The 18,364-nt window shown below is 43.9% G+C and overlaps 1 long non-coding RNA gene across 1 annotated transcript; it reads right to left on the minus strand.

The window, feature by feature from the left end:
- Window positions 1-10,745: 10,745 nt before the first annotated feature.
- LOC120916062 lies at window positions 10,746-11,824 on the minus strand. The gene is made up of 5 exons (XR_005743941.1): window positions 11,751-11,824; window positions 11,495-11,626; window positions 11,310-11,389; window positions 11,111-11,185; window positions 10,746-10,847 (listed from the first exon to the last, which is right to left on the minus strand). It is a non-coding gene; the product is annotated as an uncharacterized LOC120916062 (long non-coding RNA).
- Between the last annotated feature and the right edge of the window lie 6,540 nt (window positions 11,825-18,364).

Raw genomic sequence — 18,364 nt, forward strand, 5'->3', positions numbered from 1 at the left:
AAATGTCTGTAAAAAGTTGTACAGTACATGTCTGCGAGAATGTATTTCCAGCACGACGGCATCGCGCTGATTCTCGGCGACAGGGTGCCGACATCTCTCACTCGCTGGAATAGGAAAAGCACATTCCAGCGAGCGCGACATAGAAGCGACGGGGATCCGACTTGGATTCCCGCCAGTTCTAGCCGCGGCATTTGGTATGAATCATGAGGGGGAACTCCACGCCAAATTTTAAATAAAAAAACGGCATGGGTTCTGCTCCAGGAGCATCTGGTATGGATTGTAAGGAGAACCCCCCTACATCGAAAAAAACGGTGTGGGGGTTCCCCCACAATCCATACCAGACCCGTATCCGAGCACACCGTCCGGCCGGTCAGGAAAGGAGTGGGGACGAGCGAACGCCCCCCCCTTCTGAGCTGTACCAGATCGCATGCCCTCAACATGGGGGGGTGGGTGCTCTGGGGCAGGGGGGCACCCTGAGGCCCCCCCCCCACCCCAAAGCACCCTGTCCCCATGTTGATAAGGACAGGGCGTCTTCCCGACAACCCTGGCCGTTGGTTGTTGGGGTCTGTGGGAGGGGGGCTTATCGGAATCTGGGAGCCCCCTTTGATAAGGGGGCCCCCAGATACTGGCCCCCCACCCTAGGTGAATGAGTATGGGGTACATCGTACTCCTACCCATTCACCTGGAGGAAAAGTGTCAATAAAAAAACACACAACACAGGTTTTTAAAATAATTTATTAGTCAGCTCCGGGGGTCTTCTCTGCTCTCCGGGGGTCTTCTCCGCTCTACGGGGTGTCTTCTCCGTTCTCCGGGGGGTCATCTTCTGACTTCGGGGGTCTTCTTTTGTCTTCACCGGTGTCGTCTCGGCGCTCCCCGGTTCTTCTCCCGCTCGCTCTCCAGTGCCTTTTTCGGGGCCGCTATCTTCTTTGAAGCTCTTTTACTAGCTACGGTCAGCTCGGTCTTCTTTGCCTCCTTCTGCCTTCTTCTTTTCTTCTGATGTTGACTCGAAGCTCCCTTCCGCTGTAATGCCGGGTGTGTGGTGCGCTGCGACTTATATAGGCCTCTTATGACGTCACAGTCCCAGAATGCTCCGTGGGTCCTGGAGCATGCTGGGATTGTGACAACATAAGAGGCCTATATAAATCGCTGCGTACCGCACACCCAGTCTGGTACAGCTCAGGAGGGGGGCGCTCCCTCGTCCCCACTCCTTTCTTGACCGGCCGGGCAAGGTGCTCGGATACGAGTCTGGTATGGATTGTGGGGGAACCCCCACGCTGTTTTTTCGTTGTAGGGGGGTTCTCCTTACAATCCATACCAGACCTAAGGGCCTGTTATGCTCCTGGAGGGGAACCCATGCTGATTTTTTATTTAAAATTTGACGTGGAGTTCCCCCTCATGATTCATACCAAACGCCGTGGCTAGAATTGGCGGGAATCCAAGTCGGATCCCCGTCGCTTCTATGTGGGCTTTTCCTCGTCGCGGAAAACCGGCTCGCCGGTCACCTACTATAACTTGTTGAGTCTTCACAAATCCTCAAAAATCTGTGATTTGTATCTATTCACTTCAGTGCTCCCTCATAATAAATGCGCTCACCTCACAGAGTGTGACATCTGTTGTGGAAATTTTTATAAATGTTGTCAGATGTCCCCCAGTGTCGGTTTTGCTGTAATGCGCTCATGTGAGCGTATTCGCACATACAGACTTTGGTGGAAGACCATTGGCGCGAAAACCTTCCAATGGACACAGCAGATTTGCTTGCTCCTTTTAGGGATGTCATTTATGCCTCAGCAATGGACTGGCTACTTCTTGTCGACTGCATTAACTGACTCCAAGCGAACAGATCTGCGTACATGGGAAATATAGCATAACTATATGAAAACTATGATCCATGATTAAGTATGGTTTGCGGCAATGGTAGCAGTGAGTTGGTTTGCACACGGCTTTGTACAAAGCCATGTTTTCTAGTGTTCTTTTGTCTCACAGAGAGCCTGGCCCCTGTACCCAGCCATTTGCACACATCACTGCTAGCATTCTATTTGAATGTATACATGTCTGTGATTGGTTCTTTTGAAAGTATACACAATGTCTGATTGGCTGTTTTGTGAATCCACCACCTTCTTTTGTTACTCATGTTGACACTATAAATAAAGGGAGCTGGCTTTCCTAGAGGGGACTCTACTAAGCTCAATGTAATACCAGCATTTGTGTCTGTGTTACTAAGGCCTCATACACACGACCGAACATGTCTGCTGAAACTGGTCCGCAGACCAGTTTCAGCGGACATGTTTGGTCGTCTGTACGTCCGACCGGACAATTTTCCGGCGGATCGGACAGGTTTCCAGCGGACAAATGTTTCTTAGCATGCTTCTTAGCATGTTCGGTCGTCTGTACGACTTACCGGACATGTCCGCTCGGCCAAAAGCCCTCGCATGCGTCGAAGTGATTCGACGCATGCGTGGAAGCATTGACCTTCCAGGGTCGCGCACGTTGTGACGTTGCGCGGCCACATCACAGCGTATCCTGTACGCGGGGATTTTGGTTTGATGGTGTGTACAACCATCAGACCAAAATCCGGCAGCGGACATGTCCGATGAAAACGGTCCTTAGGACCGTTTTCATTGGACAGTCCGTCCGTGTGTACGAGGCCTTAGAGATTCTCCAGCGCGCTGAACCCGGCAGAGCTATATTTGTGCTTTTAAGCGCAAGGAAATAATTTGCTTGAGGAGAAGCTTACTAATTCCCGGACACCTCACACTTAAGTTTGGTCAAATAAAGCTTTTTAGTCACCCCGGATGAACAGATCATGCTTTCCTCCTCGTTGCTCCATTGATGTGCCTCCATTATGACTCGAAAAATAAAAGGTGCTCCAGTGCACCAACTGTATACAGCATATATCATATAAAACCATGATGCTGCAGCTACTTTGTGTCTCTCCGTGAAAGATGCAAAAGTTACTTTCCAAACAAATCTGACCCTCCCCTACGCGTTACATCACATGGTCTCATGATTCATCAGGGGGATTCCTACCCTGTGATGTAATGCATAGGGGAGGGGCAGATTTGTTTGGCAAGGCACTTTTGCATATTTTAGAGAGACACAAAGTAGCTACAGCATCGTGGTTTTATATGATATACACTGTATACACCCCCGGACTACATGATCTCTTGTACCTTGTACACACGGTCGGACTTTTGACCATGCAAAAGTCCGCTGTGAGTCAGTTGGAAGTCCAACGGAAAGATAGAGAACAGGTTCCGAGAAAAAAAGTCCGATGGAGTCTACACATGGCCGGACTTTCCGAGGAAAAAAGGCCAGTCGGACATTTTTTATCGTGTGTACGAGTCTGGGGTGAATAAAAAGCTTTATTTGACCAAACTTAAGTGTGATGTCACAGTCTGTGAGGTGAGCGCATTTCTTATGGGGGAGCACTGAAGTGAATCGATACAAAGCACAGATTTTTGAGGATTTGTGAAGACTCAACAAGTTACAACTATTTTCTGATATTATCATTGATTAAATATGTGACTGCATTCAAGTACAGAATTTATATTATTACAAGAAGAAATAAACATGAATGTATCATACTATTGTATATTCACATGTTATGTTGGCACTCATATTTGCACAGGAGAATTGATACACTAAGTGGTTGGATACATTTATCATCACTAGCGCAGCATTATTTGTTTTGAGTTTATTTGCACATTTATATTGGGAGTGTGTTACTTGCTGCTTGCATGTATTACTCAGATTGTTTTTTGTTGCTCGCAAGACTACCTATTATATTTAACAGACTCATGCTTCCTGTTGTGTTTACCAATATCTTCAATAATTCTACATATATTTCACTACAAATAAATATGAGTAACACTCAAGAATAATAACTCTTTAGTGTGATAGATCCAAAAAGTTGTGTCTGTGTTGCTCTTGCAGATTTCCTTGACTTTGTGCCTGGTGAGACAGGCAGTGAGGGTAAATCTCACCAAGGTAATAGATTTTAAAGACATCCTTTGACATGCATTCACACACCTATAACATTAATGAGCATCTCAGACAATCAAGTCGTATCAGATGACACCGCTCAGACACCCTGTACATTTTTGGTTTTTATTTTTTTTACATGGCTAAATTCAGAAATTATCACTTTTGATGTTCCTCACTCTGCACTTATAGGGTACTCCTTACATAGGCCACCAAGCCACATGACCTGATAGGTAAAGGTCATGGGCAGCAAGCAGGGCCGTCTTTAATATGGTTTGGGCCCTGGGCAAACATTTTTTTTGGCCCCCCTCCAGCTTATTTTGGGCCTGGCTGGTTCACATGTATGTGTTTTGGCGGCCCTTATTTGTGCAGGCACAGCAGCCAATTGATTTGAATGGGCTGCCATGCCTTCGTTTCCTGCAGAAAAAAAGGTGCATTCAGCATTTTAAAAATACAGTTGCCTTGAAATCCATTCTGCGTTTGCACCATGCTACTTAGCTGCAGTTCTTACACACACAAACGCACTGTGTTTTTAAAAGCATGACCTAAACGTCTAAAAATGCAGCAAATTTGACAGTGCAGGAACTGCAGATAAGTCACAGCAGACAGCAGAATGGACAGACAGTGCTGTATTTCAGTGCTTGATGGGCATAGGTGTGCCGTGTGCGCAGCCTATTACATGAGGCATGCGCTTTTCTTTGCAGGAAACCCAGGCATGGGGGCCCATTCAAATTAATGGGCTCCTGTGCCTGCTCAAAAGTGGGACGCCAAAACACATACATGTGAACCAGCCAGGCCCAAAATAAGCCCATCAAGCAGTTAAATACAGACAGTAATGCCATGTGCTCTGAGGCCTCACTCAGCCTGGACTGCAGGTCTGGTCTGTGATTTAAAGAGTTCCTCTATTTTACACATGGCATGGCATGGGGTTCCCATGGTGCTAAAGCAGAATGGACAGATGGTGCTGTGACCCCATGCCATGCCATGTGTAAACCGCGCTTTGCTAGAGCATTTTCAGAAAACAATGGTGTGTGGGCAACGTCGTTTTTTATAATGAAGTTAGAAAAACTTTGTTTTTTTTCATGATGAAAAACGTTGTTTTATTTTATCACAAAAAACGACCGTGTGTATGTGGCATTAGAGTTTTATTTTGCCCTCTTTAACAATCCTGTTGCTGGTGAGTTGTTGCCGATGGCAGGATTGCTTGTGTGACTTAAAGGGGTTGTAAAGGTTTTGTTTTTTTATTTTCTAAATAGGTTCCTTTAAGCTAGTGCATTGTTGATTCACTTACCTTTTTCTTCGATTTCACTTCTAAATGTTTTTTTTCTTTGTCTTAATTTCTCACTTCCTGTAAACTTGCCCCCATCATCCGAGCTGTTCTGGCTGGGGGTTAGTCATCCAGAACAGCTTACAGAGGAGGAACAGGAAGTAAGAAATTCAGACAAAGAAAACAAGGAAAAAAACATTTAGAAGGGAAATCGAAGGAAAGGGTTAGTGAACCAACAATGCACTAGCTTTAAAGTTGGTTCACACTGCAGCGGCACAACTTCGGCGTGACTCTGCAAGTCATCCTGAGGACGACTTCAGAAGCGATTTGCAAAACGACTTATGTATAGAAGTCAATGCAAGTCGCCCGAGCCGCCCCCGAAGTCGTGCAGGAACCTTTTTCTAAGTCGGAGCAACTTGCGTCGCTCCTATTAGATTGGTTCCATTGCATTGAATGGGACGCGACTCGTCGCCCCAGTGTGAAGTCTAAAGGAACCTATTTAGAAAATAAAAACAAACCTTTACAACCCCTTTAAGCCTTAACTGATTTGAATGGCTGACACTTTCTGACTTTATGAACTATTAAAGCATTGTGAAAGAATCCCACTCCTAGTAACTTTTTTGTTTCTTAACTCTCCATCCCAGATAACAATAGCAAAGTATATGTCTGTAGAGGCGTTGAAATTTCATGTATGCTAAAGATTTCTGACTCGAAGATTAGAGAGCTGACATGAGGTAAGAGCACAGATGATGTCTTAGCAGGACAGCTTCTCACATTTTTTTGTAACAGAAAGATTTGCTTTTTGCTGGCATTAGGGCTTTGTATATGTTTTCTATTGATTGCAGAAAGCAATATGGAAATTTGCAATGATTCTAGAAGAGTTTAGCAATTACTACCATTGCTGCTTGGTTGGCTTGACCAGTATTTTATATTTTAAATGACCCCATACAGCTTTGCAAGCATGGCAAATTATTTTGCAGATAATTGATTTTTTCAACTATAAACTCAAAATGCAAAGAAGGTAGAAATTGTCTGGTAGCCAGAAAGCTTTGTAAAACCAGAAATAATAATCTAGATTACTTTACAGCAGATGCTCTGCTTTCTCTGTATGTTTAACAGAAGGTTAACACCCCCTCAACAACCATTTCATTTCGATAGCCACACTATTCATGCATATTGGACTTCTTATTAACATAAAACTATCATGCTACATGTCGTATTGTGAAGGCATTCTTTGGAGCATTTTAACCCTTCAACGACAACCTCTCAGCTAAAATACAGGGAAATCATGTGATTACTTACTCACAAATGGTTAAAGATGTAATACCATCCTAGATAAATGCTAGGAATTAGATAGTTGGAATTAGTGTGTGTTTTTATAGGTAAATTCAGTCACCACACTGTAGTCATAGTCACACTGTAAGATAAAAGTATAGTTGCTCACTTTACTCAGTGAAACTGCAATCTGCTAGTTAGGTCTACTTAGTGTGCTCAGCTGCTGTCAGTCTGGATTAAGTGCTCCCTCTGCTTGTAGAGAACTTGGTGAGTTTCTAGGTGATAGGTGTGGAGCTATGCAGATGGCAGAATGAATATGAAACAGCCCTGGCCTATTCCAGAGAGGCAGGGTCTTATGGCATGCTGGGAGACAGTATATATTATGTGAGCACACTGAGCTCTGGGACTTTTCCTGTAGGCAATGCTGCTATTTCTGCTGTTGTGAGGCCTCAGAAGGGTGACCTGAGAGCCTAGATGCTTAGACCCTGGTGCTAAAGAAATCTGACTGAGGGGAGGCTGTCCACAGAGGATCTAGTCCGGCATCACTGAAGTAAGGTGCCACTTGGAAGTTGAAAGGTGGCAACCAGCTGTTCTTTGGGATTTGTGAGAGTACAGATGCTCTGAAAGATCTTGGAGACCTTTGTCCTTTACCACCCCTCTAGAAAGTCAGCTTGGATCTATTTAAAGGGTGGCTGGCATCATGAAAAGCTTTGTCCAGCTAATCCCTACTTAAAGAGACTCTTGTTGCTCTAAGAAAGAGATTTACAGTAACTACTATTATTAATAATACTACCACTACCTAAAAGCTACTGTTTGATACAAACACAGACCTTCATATAGCTTGTCCTGAAGAAGAGTACCTTAAGTGGAAAAAGACCTCAAGTGTACATAGTTCTTGTTTTTGGAGTATCCCACTTAATTATCTTAGCCATATTCAAGTTCTATTAAAGCCTACACACGACGATGTGAAAAACGACGAGAAAAAATAGAGCAGGTTCTAAATTTTTAATTTACACGCACTCGAAATTAAGTTAACATGCACGCACTTTGACCACGCAGTCTCTAAAAAGAGAGGCGAAGGACTAATGGGGCTGGTTGAGTGGGCTAAATCCTCTCACTCCCTTATAGGGAGTCCCTCTGCCCCGTTGGGCTTCAAAGCGGAGCAGGTAGGGCTGGCTATGTGGGAGGACCCCCTCACACACCCGCCATTGCCACCCGGGGCATGGAGAAAGGTGGCAGATTGCCTTTGGGGGAGGCCTGCCTACTCCCAACTCCTGCAGTCCGGCTCCTCTCTCGAGTACACGCACAAAATACACTTAAAAAAAAAAAAAGAAAGAAAAAAAAATGTCCTTATTTCTTCTGAGAAATGCTCACTTCCTGTTCTTCTGTCTGTCACTCAACACTGTAATGCAAGGCTTTCTCCCTGGTGTGGAGCAAGCCTCTTGAGGGGGAGGGGCGAGTGTCAGGGCGCCCACTAACACACAGCTCCTTTCTCTATCTGCAAAGTAGATGTCCTGACTTGCCCCCTCCCCCCTCAAGAGGCTTTCTCCACACCAGGGAGAAAGCCTTGCATTACGGTGTTGAGTTACAGACAGAAGAACAGGAAGTGAGGATTTCTCAGAAGAAATAAGGACATTTAAAAGCAAAATCGAAGGATGAGGTAAGTGAAGGAGGACTGCACTAAGGTAAAGGAAGCTATTTACAACCCCTTTAAGAAATTACATAGGCAGCCAGTACATTAAAGTGATACTAAAGTCAATTTTTTTAAAGTAATAAACATGTTATACTTACCTGCTCTGTGTAGTGGTTTTGCACAGAGCAGCCCAGATCCTCTTCTCGGGTCACTCTTCGGCACTTCTGGTCCCAGCCTCCTGTTGATTGTCCCCACAGCCAGCAGCTGGCTATGGGGACACCTGTGCGGAGCCGCAGCTCTGCGTGTCTATTCAGACATGGAGCCGTGGTTCGGCCCTGCCCCTCTCTCTCCTTATTGGCTAACTGACTTTCATTGACAGCAGTGGGAGCCATTCGTGCACATCGCTGGATAGAGATGCACCTCAAGTAAGCATTAGGGGGGCTGTTACAGACTGAAGGCTTTTTATCTTCATGCATAAAATACATTTTTTTTGTTCAAAATATTTGTTTCTTTTTTCCTTTATAAAGCAATAAATAAAACAAAAGACGTTATTTAATACCACCAGAGAAAGCGCTATCTCCCTAAAAAAAACATTATATACAATTATTTTGAGTACATGGCCTGGGAAGGAAGGAGGTGGAACAGTCCGGTCTCAAAGTGGTTAAAGGATTTTACATCTGTGGTGAAGAGTGCTTTTTCAAGTATGCAGTACAGCTTTAAATAACCAATAGAAAGCACATCTTTATCCGTGTAACAGTTTTTAGCAAATCTGCTTTGCTTCTACTGGCCATATAGTGTAACAAATTGCTGTGGTTTATAATTTACATGCCAAATCCTTATGAACAAAACACTACTCTCTCTTTAGAAATAGCAATGTAAAAACATTATGCTGCTTATTCTCTGCTAAAAGGATTACATTTTTGCTGCTAGTGGTTTCGAAGTCTAGGAGGTGACCAAGTGAGGATGATTTTGCTTGTCTGTTTAAAGAGAACCCTATAGTAAATGGTTTGTTTATACAGATTTGGTACTTGAGAACTGCTACAAAGAATTATGAAGCATTCCAAAGACAGTGGCTATAGAAAATGTTATTTGCTGCTCAAGATGCAGACTATGGTACTCAATCAGCTGCAAAAATAATTTATTAAAGTGATATTAAAGCTTCACTTTAAAAAATAAATAAATAAATAACAAACATGTGCTACTTACCTGCTCTGTGCACAGAGCAGCCCTGATCCTCTTCTTCTTGGGGCCCATGCCGGTGCTCCTCCCTCTTGATCAGTGTTCCCAATAGCAAGCGACTTGCTATGGAGGCACTGGTGCCTGCTCGCTCCTGAGACACATAGAGCCATGGTTTGGCCCCGCCCCCTGCTCTCCTCTTATTGTCTCACTGGCTGTGATTGACAATGGCTCCCACTGCTATGTCAGCCAATGAGGAGAGAGAGAGCCGGGATGGCCAAGGCTCTCGTGCACACCGCTGGATTGAATGGGGTCTCACGTAAGTATTGGGTGATATGTGGAGGGAGCAGCACACAGAAGGTAAAAATCTTCAGCCCTTACAACCACTTTAAAGCTGACCTACAGCCTTACATTCAGTCATGAACAGTTATACAGGCTCCTCTGTACTTAGAATTGTTTACTCTGATTGCACTGCACACTGGGAGCTTCTCTTAGTGTGCATTAAATGCTGCATCAAGTCAGATACAGTCTGTCTATTTCCTGGCTGGTGGACACCTATCATCATCTAGCCTTACTGTACCTTAATTTATTGGATTACAGTGCAATGTAAATGCAGTCTGATTCTCCTCCACACTGACACCCACCCATCAAGGCATTGCAAGAGATGGCCCACTGCATGCATTGAGGCTGACAGCTATTGAAAAAGTAATGAGACAGGATACTGTGATGGTTTCAGGAAGCAATGTACAGCACTTTCCCCACCCATTCTATCAGCATGCCTGTACTGCATAGAGAAGCACAAAGACACTTTTTTTTTTTTGTAAACAGTACAAATGTATTAGGTTATTTTTTAGCTAATGCCGTGTACACACGTTCAGTCCATCCGATGAGAACGGACCGATGGACCGTTTTCATCGGTTAACCGATAAAGCTGACTGATGGTCCGTCGCGCCTACACACAATCGGTTAAAAAAACTATCGTGTCAGAACGCGGTGAGGTAAAACACAACGACTTGCTGAAAAAAAACGAAGTTCAATGCTTCCAAGCATGCGTCGACTTGATTCTGAGCATGCGTGGATTTTTAACCAATGGTTGTGCCTACTAACGATTTTTTTTTCCCCCATCGGTTAGGAACCCATTGGGTAAATTTAAAGCAAGTTGGCTTTTTTTTAACCAATGGTTAAATAACCTATGGGGCCCACACACGATCAGTTTTGACCGATGAAAAACGGTCCATCAGACTCAAAGGAGGGGAATTTTTTGGAAGAGTTGGGGGGATTATTGCGGTGCGATGAAGAAAACCAGACAAAGTATGTATGTATATATAAAAATATATAAAAAAAGGTTTATTCATTCAATTTTTACAAAATATAGTAATTCAATATACAGATAGTGCATAAATTATTTTGTGGGAGCAAGATCTAGAAATAATTTTTTCGATCAGGTCGACCCTACTAGTTTCGCCTCTTGGCTTCTTCAGGGGAATTAGGACAAGATCGTCTCTCTAGATTACTCTAAAGAGATGAAAAAGAAAACAATTTTAACATATGCATACAATATAAGCTCTAAAAGAACTTCGATTATATATGTTCAACAAAACATGTCATGTATATAGAGTACAAACAAAAGTTTGGCTGGGATCTCTGGCGGGGCAAGAGAAACCAAAGTTCATAGGAGCAAATGCGCATATATCCACAGCCTGGTAGCAGCCAATGCTGTTCAGCCCATGAGAGGGGGCTGGCAGCAAAATTCCATAGGTAGGAGAAATAAAACCTACCCTAGCTTCATGCACAGCCAGTCAAGGAAAAACCCCCTCAGGGTGGATATTGAAATCCAAGTTCAACTGACAGGACTTAAAAATACAGAAGAAAAAGAATCTATGTTAGAATATGTGTTATTAAATTATGATCTGTTTCAACTAATTAAACAAATCCATAATAGAGTCAATAGGGTTAATATATGTAAAACAGCCATACCTTGAAGCGTAATAAAATCAAGGTGAATACAGGGGAATTAAGTAAGACAATAACATGGGCACTGAAGAGCCTCAATTCATCTAAGAAAAAAAAAAAAAAGTGTTTGAATAGATTTAGTATACTTCATAAAGTTAGTGAGAACATGGGTAACTAAATTATTAAGTGTAAGCAAGGGATCAACGTACATGGAGTATTTAACTAGATGAACAGTCTGAGTGCAAGCAAACATCAGCTGGTGATAGAAAGTCAAAGGATAGTCGTTTGCAGCAAAAATCAAGGACCAGTCAATTGCAGCTGAAAAGTCCACAGATAATCTCCTTTAAAAAGGGTAGAAAATGAATGAAAATAAATGAAAAAGTGAAGGTTTAGCCATAAGTATTCAAACCTTACACAGAGGAGACAATAGTGAGGAGAGTGAATGGTTGCAGGATGGAAACTTACCTATCTTTAAGAGGAATAAAGACATCTGTCAGTACCCTGTTGGTAGCAGACAGATAATGATCATATCATGCTATATATAGCCTGTTGGGGAGGCGGGTGCATCGTGATTGGATCTCAGAGGTCACATGGTCGCTGAGATGCCTACAATTCCCACAATCCTTAGCGCTGAAGCAGCCGTGTCATATGATGACACCGGCCAATCAGCGGAGCCGCACTCTGGAGAAAAAGGAAAAAAGGAAGGAAAGTATGAGTGCAGAGGGGAGGAACACAGAGCACTAAAAGAGAGCGATTGCCAGCCAGCAGCACCAAAACAGTCACACATACACAGAGCGGCGTGGACCATGACCGCAAGCTGACTGATCAAGACAAACCAAGCAATCAAACATGAAAGCAAAAGCAGTAGATATTATATTGTAGAAGTCAAAATATAATAAAGAATTAAGACAAACAAAAAATCACTAATAAGAAGGGGAGAGAGACCCTGAACAGGGATGTGAATGGGCTGATGTATGGAAAAGGGCTGTAGTGGCTTATTGGGAAGGATGCGCATTACCTCCAGAACTAATTAGGGCTCAAGCTAGTCCCACATATAGGTGAACCCAGAAAAGGGAAAAATTGCCAAGCCAGAGACCCAAGCCAAAATAAAAAATTATATACAACATATTTACCAATAAAATGAAAAATGTAGGGTTTACACTATATGTACAAACATATGTATTCAGTATATTTCAATACATACAATCAAAAATCGACAACATTATTATTGATTCATAAATTATACATCAATATTCAAAGGAAGTAAATGTGGTTGTTATAATGATATATAGCAATATATAGCACATTATTGCCCCCATCATAAATGGGAGCAGGTGGGTTGATTTTAGCCAGTGCCGGAACTTGCCCACTAGGTGGAATATGGGGCAAAGAGTTTGGTGGTCAAAGTAGAATACATGTAGGACCTGCTGGAGAGTGGCAATAGAGCAGGATGTAACCCTGAGGGGGTTTTTCCTTGACTGGCTGTGCATGAAGCTAGGGTAGGTTTTATTTCTCCTACCTATGGAATTTTGCTGCCAGCCCCCTCTCATGGGCTGAACAGCATTGGCTGCTACCAGGCTGTGGATATATGCGCATTTGCTCCTATGAACTTTGGTTTCTCTTGCCCCGCCAGAGATCCCAGCCAAACTTTTGTTTGTACTCTATATACATGACATGTTTTGTTGAACATATATAATCGAAGTTCTTTTAGAGCTTATATTGTATGCATATGTTAAAATAGTTTTCTTTTTCATCTCTTTAGAGTAATCTAGAGAGACGATCTTGTCCTAATTCCCCTGAAGAAGCCAAGAGGCGAAACTAGTAGGGTCGACCTGATCGAAAAAATTATTTCTAGATCTTGCTCCCACAAAATAATTTCTGCACTATCTGTATATTGAATTACTATATTTTGTAAAAATTGAATGAATAAACCTTTTTTTATATATTTTTATATATACATACATACTTTGTCTGGTTTTCTTCATCGCACCGCAATAATCCCCCCGACTCACCCCGACTCCCGTGCGTGTGCCTGGCGGGCGCGATCGCCGCCGGGCACACGCGATCGCTCGGTACAGAGCGGGGAGCGGGAGCTGTGTGTTACATAGTTACATAGTTAGTCAGGTTGAAAAAAGACACAAGTCCATCCAGTTCAACCACAAAAAACAAAATAAAAAAACACAAACACACAGCTCTCGTTCCTGTCAGCAGGGGAAATGCTGATCTTCGGTTCATACAAAGTATGAACCGAGGATCAGTGTTTCCCCTAGTGAGGCCACCCCCCCCACAGTAAGAACACACCCAGGCATACTTAACCCCTTCCCCGCCCCCTAGTGTTAACCCCTTCACTGCCAGTGGCATTTTTATAGTAATCCAATGCATTTTTATAGCACTGATCGCTATAAAAATGCCAATGGTCCCAAAAATGTGTCAAAAGTGTCCGAAGTGTCCGCCATAATGTCGCAGTACCGAAAAAAAAAATCGCTGATCGCCGCCATTACTAGTAAAAAAAATATAATAAAAATGACATAAAACTACCCCCTATTTTGTAAACGCTATAACTTTTGCGCAAACCAATCAATAAACGCTTATTGCGATTTTTTTTACGAAAAATATGTAGAAGAAAACGTATCGGCCTAAACTGAGGAAAAAAAATGTTTTTTTATATATTTTTGGGGGATATTTATTATAGCAAAATGTAAAAAATATTCATTTTTTTCAAAATTGTCGCTCTATTTTTGTTTATAGCGCAAAAACTAAAAACCGCAGAGGTGATCAAATACCACCAAAAGAAAGCTCTATTTGTGGGGAAAAAAGGACGCCAATTTTGTTTGGGAGCCACGTCGCACGACCGCGCAATTGTCTGTTAAAGCGACAGAGTCCCGAATCGCAAAAAGTACTCTGGTCTTTGGGCAGCAATATGGTCCGGGGGGTAAGTGGTTAACCTAGCGTGTGTACGAGGCCTAAGACTATCCTAGCTCCTGGTGGCTACTAATTACTACAAAAATCATAGCTGTTCTGATGCCAGATCCCATACACAGTGCTAGACTGCAGGGATGAAGAGCTGCTGCTTTGACAGTGAAGGCCTGTCATTGTTTGCCCTCCCATTCCTCTTCCCTTGGCCATTCACAAAAAAAGCCTTATATTCTTTTCACAGAATGCAAGGCATTCTATGAATAGACGAGGGAAAAGGAGGCCCCCAAATGAACAACAAGATCTCCACTTGTCCATTCACATGTGAAAAGAATACAAGGCTTTTTTCTGAATAGATGAGAAGAGGGGATAGGAAGGGTGAAAGATGGAATCAAATCAGTTTGTTGTTACAGCTGCAGTTCTTTAACCCTGTAGCTCCACGCTGTGTATAGGATCTGGCATCACAGAAGTTATCATTTTTGCACTAATTAGCAGCCATCCAGACTTAGGACAGTCCAAATTAAAGTTAATTTATTTTACTTGTGATGCTTACAAAACTTCCTGTTCTAGGGTGACAATGTTTACACAAACTACTGTGTCTCTATCTGAGGAATGATTTATTTTGTCAGGTAAATTTCTTTCAGGTTGGCCATGACAAGGAGGCCTACATGTCATGTTCTGAATGCAGAGTGGAGCAAAGGATCTAGTCCGAAGAGCCAGGTTTACACTGAAATGGGACTGCCATGGACTTCAAGTACCAGCTGGCTGGAGAAGGAGAACAGAATGCTGGGAGAGATAATATAAAGCCTGTGTGAGGACGGAATCGCTCTCTTGGGGCCATGGCCTGGATCTGCTAGGAGTGACTCGGACAGTAGAGGGTGCTGCGGCTGGTTTGCGGTCTGTGCTACGAAGAGAGAGTCATCACAAGCCGGTGTTGGTGCATCCATTGCCAGCAATGGATGCACCATTCGGTTCGGTGCGTGGTGCAACACAGGGTCCAGAGCTGTCTCGTGAGACAGACTTTGCAGGGGCCTGCTACTCTCCAGAAGGTCGCTGGGACTGGCACTTGCCCATTCTCTTTACTAGGGATGAGCCGAACACCCCCCAGTTTGGTTCACATCAGAACCTTCGAACGGACCAAACGTTCGCGCAAACTTTAGAACCCCATTGAAGTCTATGGGACTCGAACGTTCGAAATCAAAAGTGCTAATTTTAAAGGCTAATATGCAAGTTATTGTCCTAAAACGGGTCTGGGGACCCGGTTCTTGCCCCAGGAGACATGTATCAATGCAAAAAAAAGTTTTAAAAATGTCAGTTTTTTCGGGAGCAGTGATTTTTTTTTTTTATCAATAACAATTTTATTGGTCAAGGGTTCAAGTTTACAAAACTTAAAGCCGTTCGGTACAGTAGGCTAGCATAGACAAAATAGAAAAAAGTACATTAACCATAGAGTGGGGAGTGTTCAATATCTGTGCGTAATATACCGTATTTATCGGTGTAAAACGCTCACTTTTTTCCCCTTAAAATCAGGGGGAAATCGTGGGTGCGCGTTATACGCCGATCCGCGCTGTCTGAGCGCTGCCGCCGACATATACCAAGCGCAGTACACTCTGCTAAGCTCGGCCACGCTCAGCTCTGCTCGCGGTCATGCCCTGTCCCGCCCTGTCCCGCCTCCTAGCCTTTATGCGAGAGGAGCCGAGCGTGGCCGAGCCTAGCCGAGTGTACTGCGCTCAATATATTTTGGCGGCGGCGCTCAGAGACAGCGTGGGAGAAGCGGGGAGGACACCACCAAGGCCGCAGACGGACGCCGGACCAGAAAAGGCCGCCGATGGACGCCGGGCAAGACACCGATGAGGGGCATTCAAAATGTAAGTATTTATTTTTTTCCCCTTCTAGGTTTGAGGTGCGCGCTATACGGCGGTGTGCGCTTTACCCTGATAAATACGGTATATCACTATGCCAGCTTGCTTATTGAAGACACTGAGGCCGACGTGGCGGAGTGAAAGCTGGCCTTCGTCCTCACGAGTCATTTGCATACTGTGGCTAACTTGAACAACAGTCTTAATTTCTAAGTAAGACACTAGGGGTCTCCAGGAGTAAGAAGGGAGGAAGAGAGAGGAAAGGAAAGAGAGAGTAGAGCAGAGAGAAAGTGTCATCAAGTCGGTCCCCGTACCTTCTCAGGGTGGGTCCTTCCTGTGGTGCCACAGCTCCCAGACCGCGTTGTGAGCCTCCAAACGATCCCACATTTTGGCGGTCATTTTCTCCATAGTCTCCACGTCTTTGATCCTGGCGCATAGGGCCTCAGGGGGAGGGGGGATCAGCATTTACAATGCAACGCCACCAGGCACTGAGCTTCCGTGAAGATGTGCCGGGCCAGTTTCTTATATAGGGACGGGAGCCATATCGGTGGGAGGCCTAGGATAAAATATTTTGGGGTGGGGGGGATCGGCCTGTCTAGGAGTCGCTCCAGCAACTGTCGGACCGAGTCCCAAAAAGGGGCAATCAGTGGGCAGCTCCAGTAAATATGGAAGAGGTTGCCCCTCGCCCCCAGGCAGCGCAAGCAGCGGTCCGAGCTAGAAGGATAAATGGCGTGGAGGACGTCTGGGGTCATGTACCAGAAACATAGGATTTTGCAGGTGTTTTCTTTATATAGCGTGCAAATCAAGCTCTTGCCGCCTGTACCCAGATCTCATACCATTGTTCCGCATACCATTGCTCTCCTCGCCGAGAGCCTTTTCCCATTTGATCATATACGCATGTTTGCCTTTCACCTCCATGGGCCAGGCGTTCAGTATAGCGTATATCCCTAAAATCAATCCCCTCTGGGCTGAGCCCGCTAGAATCAAACCTTCAAATGGGGTCGGGGGAGAAAACTATAATTTTGGTGCTATTGTTAAGGCATAATGGCGTATTTGGAGATACCCGCAGAATTCCCAGCCTGGGAGATCATATTGGGTCTGTAGTTTTACAAAAGGGCGTAATTTACAGGTCAGGGTTTCCACCAGATTGCCAAAGTGGAAAAGGTTCCGCGATGTCCACGGATGTGACATGCGACGGGTGAGGCTGTCTGGCACCTTAGGGTTACAGGCAAAGGAGGTCAGGAGCGAGCTGTCAGAGGTCAACTTATGGTGGGGCACCAGCTTACGCCACACCAGTCGGAGCACCGCCATTGGGCCGAGCATACATTCAGGGTGGGAGCAGTGATTTTAATGATGCTTAAAGTGAAAAAAAAATGAAAAATTTCTTTAAATATCATACCAGCTGGGTGTCTATAGTATGCCTGTGAAGTGGTACGTGTTTAGAACTGTCCCTGCACAAAATTACATTACTATAGGAAAAAATTATTTTAAAACTGCTTGCGGCTTTAATGTAATGTTTGGTCCCTGCAATATGGATGAAAATTATTGAGAAAAATAGCATGGGTTGCAGTGTCCCCCCCAGGTCATTACCAGACCCTTTGGCCCTATATACTTTGAACAGCAGTATACAGGTGGCGCAAACAAGACAGGGACTGTAGGTTTGTTGTTAAGTAGAATCTGTTTGGAATTTTGAACTGGTACTTTTTTTAAAGTGTAGCTCCAGCCCAAAAAAACAATTTTTACGCTTTTTGGAAAACATAGACAAGGGTTATCACCCCTGTAACATTTGTTTTGCTATCTGTTCGCATTTGTTCAGAAGATTGCACCCCACTTTCTGTCCCAAAGACACATTTTTTTTTTATTTTTTTTTTTTATGTGATACATTGATTGGTGATAAAGCATCAGTGGACAGGAGACACCTCTTACAGAAGAGAATTTCCCTTCCTATGGGTAGATTTTCTCTCACTTCCTGTTGTCTCCTTCCGTTTGCAAGCAGGAGTCGTTTGTAAGTTGGATGTTTGAAAGTAGGGGCCTGCCGTATATACTCTGCAGACATTTGGGCCCTAGGTTTTGGTGTTGCCACAACAATGTAAGTCCTCACAGTTAGTCTTGGTGGGCGCTTGAACACCCTGCTGTGAACTATTATATCAAGAATTGTAATTACATTTCATTGTTGAACAGTAGTAGAGAAATTGGGCCTTTGGTGCTGGCGCTGGTGCCACAACACTGTAAGTCCTCACAGTTACTCTTGGTGGGTGCAGGAATGGGCCCTGCTGTGAAATATTAGATCACGAATTGTAATTACAT

The sequence above is a fragment of the Rana temporaria genome, chromosome 10 (genome assembly GCF_905171775.1).
Source record: "Rana temporaria chromosome 10, aRanTem1.1, whole genome shotgun sequence".
Taxonomy (NCBI): Eukaryota; Metazoa; Chordata; class Amphibia; order Anura; family Ranidae; genus Rana; species Rana temporaria.